Below are 13,497 nucleotides of genomic sequence, written 5' to 3' on the forward strand. Positions count from 1 at the left end.
TGCTCTTTCTCCTGAGCACGCCATTGAGGATCATCTGCTCATCATTTCACCTGCTGGCTCCTCTCCTAGGCAGAAAGTTTCTCAGAGGCAGGTGTTCCCCTTAATTCTTAATTGTTATTTTTTGCCCTTTACCACACCAGCAGCTCCATGGGGTGGCGTTAGAAGGAGGAGAAGGAGGAGGAGGGAGAATGACACTAAAGACTAAGGTCTTGGTTTTAAATCCCCCCAGCTGGCTGGTAATCTTCACAATGTCACTTCTCCTCCTGAGATGTTCATTTCTTAGCTGTTAACATCAGTTCCGTAGGCCTTCCTGTCCCTTAAGTCTTCATGAACTTACAGCTTCAAACTTCAACCACTTATAAACTTCAAACACTATCAAAAACCTAATAGATACTTGTTGACTTGACAAGAAGACATAGCCACACTTAACAGGCTATTTATTACCAATTTTAGGCTATTTGGCTTTCCTTGGACACATTTCAAAGTCAGAGAAGGAGAGATATTATCTAAGACATGACACATGTTCCCCTTAATTCTTAATTGTTAATTTTTGCCCTTTACCACACCAGCAGTTCCATGGGGTGGTGTTAGAAGGAGGAGAAAAAGGAGGAGGGAGAATTACACCAAAGACTAAGGTCTTGGTTTTAAATCCCCCCAGCTGGCTGGTAATCTTCATAATGTCACTTTTCCTCCTGAGACGTTCATTTCTTAGCTGTTAACATCAGTTCCTTGGCCTTTCTGTCCCTTAAGTCTTCGTGAACTTACAGCTTCAAACTTCAATCACTTATAAACTTCAAACACTATCAAAAACTTAATAGATACTTGCTGACTTGACAAGAAGACATAGCCACACTTAACAGGCTATTTATTATCAATTTTAGGCTATTTGGCTTTCCTTGGACACATTTCAAAGTCAGAGAAGGAGAGATATTATCTAAGACATGACACATGTTTCTTCACCTGTGCACACATTTTCCGCTGGCCTCGGGCTCTGCCCTCCCCACTTCTACCCCCCGAAATGGTGAGGGGACGAGAGAAAGGGGGCCGAGGAGCTCCTGCGCCCTCGTGCAATGTGTGCAGAAGAAACTTCCCAAAGCCAAGGCCTTGTTGGGTAAGAAAGCAGACCCAGCCTGACCTCGGGAGGAACAGTCCCCTCGGGACAACATCGTGGGGGCACGCACTTGCAGTTGCCAAGGCCAAACGCTTGCTGCAAACACAATGGGCTCGGGCTAACAGTCCTTCCTGCAGATACCAGCCTGCAGAAAACACGTGTTGGGAGCTGTTGGCCAGAGGAACACAGTACGTGCTGCCCAGCCCGGGGGCAGTCACGACGCCCCAGCGAGCAGACTCGCTCGGCCCGTGAGCAGCGGGGAATCGGGTGGGCTCCTGGCCACCCCAGGTGCCCGGAGCTGCACTCGGTTTTTTCCTTCCTTCACTCACAAAACAATAGCTACTGCTGTGAAGCACCTACTCGGCGCGGTGCCTGCTCAGCACTGTGTGGGCGTGTGGCTCCTTTCACCTCACATCAGCCCTCTGAACTAGGTACTGTTCTCTCCCCATTTTGCAGAAAGGAGCCCCAACCTCAGAAAGGCTGCCTCCCTGGCTAAGACTCTAACCTGGGACCCACACTCCAAGTCCACTCCTGAGGTTTCTTATAGATCAGAAGCCATGGTGAAGGGAAGACAGTGCTTCCCCAACTGGCCTCTCTCACCCCGGCCACAGTGCTCGCTCGTCAGACCCTTCTGCCCGCGCGGTCCATTAGGAGGCACAGCGGACCTGGGCTGCCTGTGATGTTCCGCCCTGACTGGAGGAACATGTGCACAGCAGTCTGACTTCCTGGGAACCTTCCCCGGCCCTGGTTTTCCCTGTGCTGAGTCATTGTAGCTTAGCCCAACGTTTTTAGCTGGAAGAGTCATAGGAAACTATCTGGAAACTCCCCCAGGTCTTATCGGCAAAGAATTTGTTGAAGACAATTTAGCTGCATTCCTCAGCTTTCTTGGACCTCACCTTGCCCTGGGAGGATGAAAATGAGCCCTGGAATTAGGAAGGGCTTTCCGTGCCAGCCCAGGGAGCTGACAGCTTCTGAAAACACCCCACAGCTGGTTCACGAGGGCCCAAGGCAATGAACCTGAGCTCAGTGCTGCACGTCTGTGGAGAGCTTGCCAGCTCCTACCCCACACCATCTATCCAACTGGTCAACTAGTACCAAGCGCCTAATGTGTGCAAGGGACTGAGTGAGGCACTGGCGGTAGAAGAGCCCAGTGGTTAAGAGATAGAATCTGTTGCTTACTGGCTGTGTGACCTCAGGCAGGTTATTTAACCTCTCTGAGCTTTATCTATCTGTCATTGATCAAACCGCATGACTTTGCTGTGAGGATTAAATGATATACTATATGTGCTCAGCAGAGTGCCTAGCATATCATAAGCACTCAGCTAATAGTAGCTACTAACATTCTTGAATACAAAAGAACCAAGGCATACCTCAGTGAATTCAATTCAGGTCCACAGCTTCCATGGAGCACCTGGTATGTGTCAGGACCTGTGTTAGGCTCCAGCGGAGCCGGAGAGAGAAACAATCCCTGTCTCCCAGGGGCTCACAGGAGACAATCCCTTAGTGAATTATTACAATACTGTGAGGGACCAGAGACACATGAGAAGGGTCAGTACAGGCTTCTGGAGAAGGTGATTCCTGAGCTGGGTCCCAGAGGAGAGGAGGATTTTGCCCGGTGAAGAGATGGAGGGCTGAAAGGCCTGGGCAGTGAGGGAGGGGCATCCCAGAAGAGGGGCCTCTTCATCAAAGGCCTACGCAGTACTTGCTCTAGCCAGTTTGGCTCAGTGGATAGAGCGTCAGCCTGAGGACTGAAGGGCCCCAGGTTCGATTCTGGTCAAGGGCACATGTCCGATTTGTGGGCTTGATCCCCAGTGGGGGATGTGCAGGAGGTAGCTGATCAATGATTTTCTCTCATCACTGATGTTTCTATCTCTCTCTCTCCCTCCCTTCCTCTCTGAAATCAATAAAAATATTTTTTGAGAAAAGGCTTATGCACTACTCAAGATGTAGTGGGAATTGCCTTGGGGGAGGTGGACTGGCCTAGGAAAAAAGAATTCAGGGCTTGGTGTAGGAGACTGAGTTCAAGATCAAGGTCCTTTTCTTCCTAGCTGTTAACATTTGGCTAGTCCTACCCCTCAGAGACTTGATTTCCTCATCAGTAAAACAGAGATAACACTCCCTTACGGGGTTAGCTCCCATAATAAACACTGCCGTGTTTGCACAGCGGCAGTTTTGTTTGCAGCTGTGTCCTCTGAGCTCCAGCAAGGGCCCCAGTGCAGACTTTTGGGCACCAGCAAGGGCATCATACCAGCTTGCTTGGCGGAGCGCTCGCTGTGTGCCAGGCACCATGATAAACACTGTCTGCATCTTACTCGGTGAGACGTCACCATGGACAAGCTAAGCAAGGTCATTATCCTCTTCTACGTGTGTCCAGGAGTGAGGGGGTTCCCCGTACACATGCAACGAGCGGGGGCATAGGAATTTACCCAAATGCAGTCCTGCTGCGGGCCAGTGGCCGAGCTGGAATTTGAACCCAGGCCTGTTTTCCCTCAGCAGCTGAGTCCTTAACCACTGCACTGTTACTCAAACCAATAAACGATGTCCTTTCAAAACAGAGCAATCATGAACTCTGATTCATTCCCAAACAGACCGATTAGTCTTCCCAGTCTCTAAACTTGTTAATTCTCCTTCTGCACAATGGGCCTGGCATTCAGTCTTGGGCTATGACGCCCATATTTCGAATACTTCAAATATTGTCCTGTGAATAGACTGTAAACAGAGAGGCGGGAAGGGGGGAGGCGAGGAAGGGGGTGGGGGAGATGGGATGATTCCACAGCCACCAGCACCTGTCCTCTGGGACCATGGCCGAGTGCAGTCTCTGGCTCTCTGCCCCAGTCACCTCGCTTCTCTCCAGAGCCGGGGGCGGGGTGGGGGGGGCACCAGATCCAAATACTTGGCAGGCCCACCCCGTGAGCCCTGCAGTTGGGCAGCAGCTGTGGAATGAGGGCTTGGGAGGGACACTGAGCTGAGCAGGGAGCAGAAGCCATCAGGACCCATGCTTTCTTTTCCAAAGCACATTTGAAACCTGGTGCAAGGCTGGCAGCCCACAATGAAGGATGAACTGGATGCCTGCTGGGCGACAGGCAGGCTTATGACACAAGGGCAAAGTATTATTTACTCCCTGGGAACAGGTGCTGCCCGGGACTCGCAGTTCTCTCCGCCCGACTTCTCTGCCCACATGTCCCAGCCCCTCTCAGAGGCAGCTCCTGCTACCCCCCCACACCGCACGGCGCTGCCTGGTTCTTGGCCCCTGGCCGTGCACAGCTCTCAGGCGCCTGGAGGATGCCAGTGGAGGGCCGGCTCCTGCCTGGGACACGTGCTTGTTGGAATCGGCTCCTTTTACATAAGCTGTTGGCCCAGATGTCGGGTGGTAGCAACCTTAGGGCCCCAGTTAACCTGCAAGTGCCCTGTCTGTACCCACGCAGATGCAACCGAAGGCAGCAAAAGGAAGGTCATGGAAGAGTGAGGGGGAAAATAACATTGCATGCGAGTGCCTTTGTGGAGTGGCCGATTCACCTCTGGAAAATGCCCTATTCTGTGAACCACGATCAGCTCTCCTATGAGAGGGGAAACAAACAAGCATGCATGCAAATCCAGCCCCCACCAGCTGGTCTTTCCTCCCCTGATTATGTGTTATTTCCTTACAGCTCTGGCTGGTAAACATGCTAGACTCCACTGTTGATTCATAAAACAATACAGAAGGCAGTTAAGACATTTCTTTGCACAGTTTGATTAAGGACACATAGAGAAAGGGATGTGAGTGAGCAAACGGCCTGGAGGTCTTGTTTGACTCATGAGCCCGACCACATGCTGTGTTCACCCCATGCCCTTCTTCCTGGACCCCATGACCCTCAGAACACATCTGTGCCAACTGTGACCCAGCTCCCCGGCCCTGGGAAGCAGAGAGGGAGAAGTGCTCCCAACCTGGCAGCGGAGGGAAGACAAATATGCAGATAATCCCAGCACATGGCCCAGGATCACAGTGCCACGCGTGGGGCAAACACGCAGAGGGTGTAGGGAGGACAGGCTGCACGTGCTGGCGGAGCTGTGGAGAAAACGTGGTTTCCTGGTGTAGATCCTTCTCCTCCCCCCTGGACCACAGAGCCTGTGTCTCCACCAGCATCCTGCCTCCAGGCTCGCCCCGACCCCGGGGCACCTTGCATTCTGCTGCCAGAGGGTCTTTCTAACTTAGAAGTTGGACCCAGTTCTCCATTTAAAACCCTTCATTTGCTTCCATCACGCCAGGATAAAGGCTAATATGCCCCAACGTCATCGAGCCTCCTCGTCCTTCCTTCCCCGGCCTCGTCTCTCAGACTCGTTTTCACACCGTTTTTACGGTAGCAGTGCTGAGCCTTACGCCATCTCCCCTTCCTTGGATTGTCTCCCTGAATTGAACTCCTATTCATCCTTTAAAAAACCACCTTCCCTGTGACCTCCTCGTAGTATTAATCATGCTGTTTTCTATGCTATTTCGTTATCTTGTTGTAAGTATTTGGATTCTAACGCTTTATTTTCCTGTTCATGTTTATCCGAAGCCTGGATTTTCTCAGGGCTGTATCCCCACATGGAGCACAATGCCTGGCACGTAGTCACTCTCAGCACACGCTGGACCCTCCCTTTCTACCAAAGGAGGGCCGGTACCCTGCTTGGGACTGGCCATGCCTAATGTCCTCAGCGTCTTTCTCACCCTTTCTGGGGCTTTTCCCTGTAGTTCTCCCCACACCCTTTCCCAAAGCTTTTCCACCCCCCATACTCAACACCCTCCTCCCACTGCCAAGAGAAAAACAAAAAACAAACCAAGCAAGCCTGGTCTCAGGAGAAGATAATTGTAAACTCTCCCAATGATTTAATTTGATTTGTTCTCTATCTCCAGTTATAACCTGTCCCTCACTATAGAGGTATTAAAGAACTCTTCAATCTGGTGGGCCAGAGGACAGGGAGAGGGAGAGAGAGACTGGATCTTAACTGATCTTCTGGTGTCTCTCATATATTAGCTCCTTTGGTCCCACGACAACCCAGTGAATAGGGTATTTTTACCCCCATTTTACAGATTAAGACACTAAAACTCAGAGACAGCAAGTGACTGTTCTTAGGTCACTCAGCTGATGAATGATGGAGCCAGGATTCCCAACCCGATTGTCTGATTCCACATTTAATCCTCACAACAACCCTAGGAGGCACACATTCTCACGATTTCATTTAATAGATCCAGGAAACCAAAGCACAGAGAGGTTCAGTCACTTCCCAAGGCCACACAGCCAGGACGGGGCAAACCCGGGTTCAGAGCCAAGCAGTCTGGTTCCAGAGTCCATGCTCTAAAATACACAGACCTCTGCTCTTACATTTCTTTTAAAGATGGAATCGTCTCCATAATTAATTTCACAGCGATTTACTGACCCTCTGCTCTGTGCCATTCCCCAGGGCACACTGCCTGGCACTTAGTCATGCTCAGCACATGTGGGTACCCTCCCTTTCCACCAGGGAGCCCCTGATGCTGCCTTTGGGGTCCCCATGGTGTGTGGGGGAGAGGTGGCTGAGTGACACCTACCTCTAGATGTTTTTCCGAAGGTCTGGACTGGTTGTGGTATAAGCACATCCATCCTCTGTGTCCCCCAAAGTGGCCCTAAATCAGATGTTTTAGTACCATGTTTTATATTTTCCTAGATTTATGTTATCACTCAGAGTATCTCTATCGGGAACGGGGATTATGCAGCCCTGAGCTGTGGGTGCCTCTGTCCTGTAAAGTGGTTTGTTGGGCCCAACGGCTCAGGTCTCATTCAAGGTCTCCCCCACCCCCTAAGGTGCCTCCAGTTTTTCCTGTAGCCTCACCACCCAGCAGCACCTTCCACATAACTCCCCCAGGCCGCACTGAAGACTGTTCTCACAGACATGCCACTCTCTGACCCCCCTTCCCCAGTCCTTGCGTGATGTGGGCCCATCTTCCTTCTTGGCTCATTTTAGAATCCACCTCCATGAAGCCTCTTTTGGTTTCCCTAACCAGATGCAATCACACCCTCCGTATCCTTCCGTGTAGAGTTCAAGTTCCTAGCAGGCAAGAACATGTATTAAAGGCAATGTTCCAAAGCGTGTAATATAGCAAGTCCTGGTCCAGGGTAGAAACTCTGAGGCATGGGAGAAGGTACAGTTAACTTGGCTGCCAAGTCCTCATTTTTAGCTTCCTCTCTCTTGTTTAATATTTGTGTGACATAGGTCCTTAACATTTTTAGTGTTCTTTTCTTCTGATCACTAAAGAATGCAAAAAAGTCTAAAGAAGGTCCCATCACACAGCTATAAACCACTATTTCCTTCTTATCCCTTCTTTATGAATGTAACACATATGGAAATAAATGTATTGTAAATATTGTTTTGTAAACTTTTTCACTTAATACTTATGAATACCGTTTTTGATAAAAATCTTTTCTAAATGAGGATTTAAAAATATATTGAGGTGTAATAAATGCACCCATTTTAAGTGTATGGTTTGATAAGTTTTAGCAACTGTGTGTACTCATGTAACCATTACCACAATCAAGTTAGAACATTTCCATCATTTTCCAAAGTTCCTGAATACTCTTTTTAAAAAAATTTTTTTTTTATTGATTTCAGATAGGAAGGGAGAGGGAGAGAGAGATAGAAACATCAATGATGAGAGGGAATCATTGATCGGCTGCCTCCTGCATGCCCCCTACTGGGGACTGAGCCTGAAACCGGAGCATGTACCCTAGACTGGAATCGAACCTGGGACCCTTCAGTCCACAGGCTGATGCTCTATCCACTGAGCCAAACCAGCTAGGGCCTGAATACTCTTTTGAAGTCAGCCCCCACATTACCCCTTGGCCAAGCAATCTCTGACCTGCTTCTACAGCCTGGTTTTTAATGACCACATAATATTCCATCATATGATATGCCCTAACTTGGCTGTTTCCTGACTGTTGAACATAAGGTTGGTGTCTAATTTTTCCCTGAAAAAAATTACAATCCAATTAACAGTCTTTGATCATACTTCTGATTATTTCCTTAGGATAAATGCCCAGACCTGGAATTGTCAGATCAAAGGGTATGTGCAGTTTTAAGACTGATGATAGACATTTGAGCAAGTCCCATTTAATCCCTCTTAGTCTCAGTCTTCTCATTTGTAAAATGGGGATTAAAAGTTTCAATCTTGCCAGGCCGGTGTGGCTCAGTGGGTGAATGTCAACCCATGAACCAAGAAGTCACTGGTTCAATTCCTGGTCAGGAGGGGGCGTGCAGGATGCAGCCGATCGATGTTTCTTTTCCATCGATGTTTCTCTCTCTGTCTCTCTCTCTCTCTGTCTAAAAAACCAATAAAAAATATTTTTAAAAAAGTTTCAACCTCAAGGGCTTGTGAGGATTACATGCACTTTGAATAAGTAGTAAACCAATCCACAAATACTTGGGGACTTGATTAGAAGGAGGACCTCGGAGTCAGATGGATCTGGATTTGAATCCTGACTCTGCTTCTTTTGTAGCTGTTGATTGTGAGCAAGCTACTTAACCTCAGCAAGCCTCAATGTTCTCATCTGTCAAATGGGCATAACAGGTTCCATTCTCATGAAGGTTAAGTGAGATACTCCATGTAAAGAGCTTAGAATGATTCCTAGCTCGTTGCTGCTCAGTAATTTGTAGTGATTAGTTTCAGTCAAGGTTCATGGTTACAAATAAGTAGGCATCAACTCTGGTAAACTTAAGAACAGGAAGTTATTGAAAGGATATTGGATGGTTCACAGAATCAACAGGAAGGCTAGGGAACCAGGTGTGGGAAATGGGCAGGAGCCAAGGTAGACTGGGCAGCTGAGAAGCCAGCCCCGGCTCTGCCCCAGGGAATGTCTGGTTACCACCTGTGGCTGGTGCTGCTGCTGCCAGACACCAAATCCTGTGCCTGTGATCATCTCGGGCCACCCTCCTGTCTTTGTACCACTTGCTCCAGATATAAAGTTCCGGGTGGAGGCATCCAAATGGCTGAGCCCAGCATCCAGGCTGGAGCCCTGGCTGCCAGGGAATGAGATGAAAACACACACACACACACACACACACCTGCTTTCTTCTGGCTTCTGTGGAGGGGAAACGGTCCCTGCTTCTTCCCAGAACTCATGGGATGAGAGAAATACCTAAAACAGGCAGCAGCCTCAGATGCTGGGGAGCTGGAAATGATGAATCCACTGTGCTAGTATTTCTAATAACACGATGACTGAGTAAATATGTAGGGAATTGCATTTATTCTATAAATACATGGTGACTATTTTAGGTCAAGCATTATTTTAAAGAAGCTTCTTGATGAATGCTCTGATAAAAGACATGGCAAATTTGCACATTTGGATAGTGTCATATTGGGTTTTCTTCCCTTGGGAACAGGTCCGCCCAGCCTTCTTGTGGCTTTCAGGTGTGTGCGTGTGTGTGTGTGTGTGTGTGTGTGTGTGTGTGTGTGTGTGTGTGTGTGTGTTTGGGGGTGGGGGGCATGGAGAGGACACAGGGAGAAGGTGAAATTTACGATTTATTGAAAATGAGAACTCCTGATCAAATCTTCAAATTCCATTATTGTTTTCCTTTTGGTTTGAGTTCATATAACTTTTCACTAAAACTGGGGAAGTCCAGTCACTTAAGATGAGGTAGACAGTTCAGCTGGCACAGGTAAGGGTAACCTGAGGCTGGGCTGATGTCAATGGGGATAAGTTGAACATAGTCAACAGCAGATTCTTGTTGTTTATCTCTTTTCAAGCTGTGATTTTTTAAGGCTTTAACGGGCATTGTCTTAGTGAACTCTCACAATCACCCCGTGGTGGGAGAACGGAGGCTCAGAGGATAAGGATACTTTTGTCAAGGTCACACAGCTAGTAAGTGAAAAGTTTGAGATTTCAAGTCAAGTCTGCCTGCCATAGAATGCAAAGGTCTTAGCTACAAATCTCGCAAAGCAAACAGCAGGCAGCTGCCTGTGGGGGCTGGGGCCAGGCCACGTTGGCAGGTGGACATAACACGAGGAAGAGTGGGAAGCGAGTTCTCTGGGAGATGAGTTCTTCAATAGTCAGGTCAGGCACAGGGCTCAGGGCCCCGTCCCAGAGAGGTGGACTAGCCATTTGTATCAGAGATATTTTTAAAAGTTGTTTGTTTTTGCCTTAAAAACTTTTTCTTTGTTGTAAAAGATTAAATGAATACTCTCCCTCTCCCTCTCCCTCTCCCTCTCCCTCTCCCCCTGACTTTGCTCCTCCATCTCTCCAGACAACTAATATTATCAGTGTTTACCTATTCTCTCAGATCTTTCTATGCATTCATAAATATAAGTAACTACTTTTATATCTTTCCGTTTACAACATAAATGGTGTCATGCTATGTGCAGTATTCTAGTTTGTTCACTTAACAATACCCCTTGGAGATTGTTCCATGATGGAATATAATTTCCCCTGGCTGTGACCATTGTGTGAACAGACCATCATTTACTTAACACTGTCTATTGATAAAGATTTGGGACGCTTCTGATTTTGTTTGTTTGTTATTTAAACAATGCTGCAATGACCCACAAATTATTTTTCTGCCGCGAAACCATACTCAGATGGAGTGTATAAGTGCCACCTGCTTCACTGACTTGTAGGTTTGCAGGTCTCACTGATTTGTCACCTCGAGGAGAAGATTGCAGGTTTAACTCAGCTCAGACCCTCCTCTGAGAAGCCTCTCTGAATGGCCCCCTTTCCTTGAGATGGTCACTTCTTCCTCGTGTTACCTTTGTACTCTATATGCCTTTAAAATATGTTTTTATTGATTTCAGAGAGAGGAAGGGAGAGGAAGAGAGAGCTGGAAACATCAACGATGAGAGAGAATCATTGATTCACTGCCTCCTGCACGCCCCCTACTGGGGATCGAGCCCACAACCCGGGCATGTGCCCTGACTGGGAATCAAACCATGACTTCCTGGTTTATAGGTCAATGCTCAACCACTGAGCCACACCGGCTGGGCCATTCTATATGCCTTTCAATTATTGTGCTCAATTCTCTGAGGTGTAATTAATTACACACTCATGCTTTTCCTACCTGATTGTGAGTTCCTTGAAAGCAGGGACTGTACTTTCTAGATCTCCAGCCCAGTGCCTAGCACATGATAGGATCAATAAATATTTAACCTAAACTGAAATCTATGTGCTTAACACTCTTCAAGAATTTGAATGTCGGCCCGGTCAGTGTGTTTCAGTGGTTGAGCATCGACCTATGAACCAGGAGGTCACGGTTCAATTCCTGGTCAGGGCACATGCCCGGCTTGAGGCTTGGTCCCCAGTGTGGGGCGTGCAGGAGGCAGCTGATCAATGGTTCTCTCTCATCATTGATGTTTCTATCTCTCACTCCCTCTCCCTACCTCTCTGAAATCAATAAAAATATATTTAAAAAAAGCATTTGAGTGTCTTGGTTACTCTCTATCTTGTACCCATCATACATATAAATATACGCAGAGAGACTAAGCTGTCCTGGGAAATACTTGAATTCCCCAAAGATTAGGAAAGACCTGGATGGGGTCCTTTGTTCCTGGTCTAAAGAAGCGTTGCTGTTTCTTTCTTCATTGGTTTCTTAGGGGTGCTGGAACAAAGCCACACAGGCTGGTGGCTTATACAACAGACATGGATTGTCTCACAGTTCTGGAGGCTGGGAGTTCAAAATCAATGGTGTTTTTGCAGCACTGGCTCCCCGGGAGGGCCATGCGGAGGGATCTGTTCCCTGGCCTCTTCCCTTGACTTGCAGACGGCTTTCTATGTCTCTTCCCATTGCCGTCCCTCTGTGCCGGTCCCGGTCCAAATTTCCCTTTCTTGGAAGGACACTAGTCATATTGAATTAGGGCCCACCCTCTTGACCTCACTTTAACTCGATTACCCCTGTAAAGACCTTATCTCCTAACAAGGTCACATTCCAAAGTCCTGCAGGTTTGAACTTCAACATGTGGGTTTTGGAGGGGGCTCAACTCAATCCATAACACTCTCATGTTGAAAATTATTTTGAAAGTCACATCAAGAAATCATGACCAGCAGGAGTCTTCTGGGGCTGTAAAACTTAATTTTAGAAACACAGTCTTTGAGAATGGGACTTACAGTTCAACAAGGTTGGTGGGACTTTCCCTTCCCAGCCGGAAATGTCAGAGTCACCCCTCCTCCCAATTCGGGGCCCACAGCATCTGGAGCCCAACTTCTCTCCACCTTTAAACACAGGAGTTTCTCTACTCACTGCTAATCACACTGCCTGCCCTTCCCCGCAGCCTTGAAAATATTTCTCTGATGATATCAAATCCGAGCTGCTGTGACTGATAAAAAGCTTTCGTTTTCATAAGACTCGGGCGCTCCAGGTGCTTTTCCAGCCCGGGATAAGTCAGGCAGCCTCGCCATGTGTCATCCACACACGCTCTATTTAGGATGAGGGTCTGTGATGGAGCTCCTTGGGGTCTACTGGGGATCCTGCCCTCTGTGTGGGTTACGGCCCCTCCTCGGGCCTCTCCCTGGCTTCTCTCTGACCCAGCTCCAATGCCGATGTCATCGTCTCTCTATTCATCTGTCTCTCCCACTGGACTGTCTGTCTTGTTCACTGTGTTTCTTAACAGCTGACACTGGCAGCTGATCTTTCTGGACTAGTCAGCAAATCCCCCTGCTTTTGTTGGAACCCCGCCTCCTGAGCAGTGCACGGCTTTGGCAAACTCAGCCATCTGAGGGGAAAGGGACCCAGAGAGCAAGTTTGGGCATTGAGTGTGGGAGTTGGAGGAAGAGCTGCACATGAGGTTATGTGGTTGGGAGAGTAAGGAGTGGAAGGCTGGGGAAAGTACACACAGAAGTCTTCCAGAAGAGGTCAGTGGATCCATCTGTCCGTCTACCCATCCATCCATCCATCCATCCATCCATCCATCCATCCATCCGTCTACAACTAAATCTAAGCACCTGCTAAGTGGCAGACCCTACTGATATAGTGAGTAAAACAAAGGTCCTGTCTTTAGGGAGATGGCTTTTTACTGTGGACATAACAAAACTCAAATAAAGTGATGTACACCTTCTGCATCGGGCTCTATACTGTAAGTGCGTCATGATGAAACCCCGAGCCGGGCAGGGTGTGCTCTTTCAGGCAGGGCCTACAGGGAAGGCGTCTGAGGAAGTTATACTTCCTACATGCAGTCAGGGAGGAAGCCATGTGAATACCTGGGGACGCCATGCCAGGCAAGGAAAAGAGAGGTGCAAAGGCCCTGAGGCACAAATGGGCCAGCACTTTAGAGCAACAGGAAGTGAGGTGGGAATAGAAGTCAGCAACAAATGCTGACAGCTTAGAGCTGACTCTTGTAGTGTTTCTAAACAGTTCCTAAGCTGACATTTATTAAGAGCTTACAATGTATCAGACTGTTTAAGGACTTTACA

Source organism: Myotis brandtii, unplaced genomic scaffold, assembly GCF_000412655.1.
Source record: "Myotis brandtii unplaced genomic scaffold, ASM41265v1 scaffold26, whole genome shotgun sequence".
Taxonomy (NCBI): domain Eukaryota; kingdom Metazoa; phylum Chordata; class Mammalia; order Chiroptera; family Vespertilionidae; genus Myotis; species Myotis brandtii.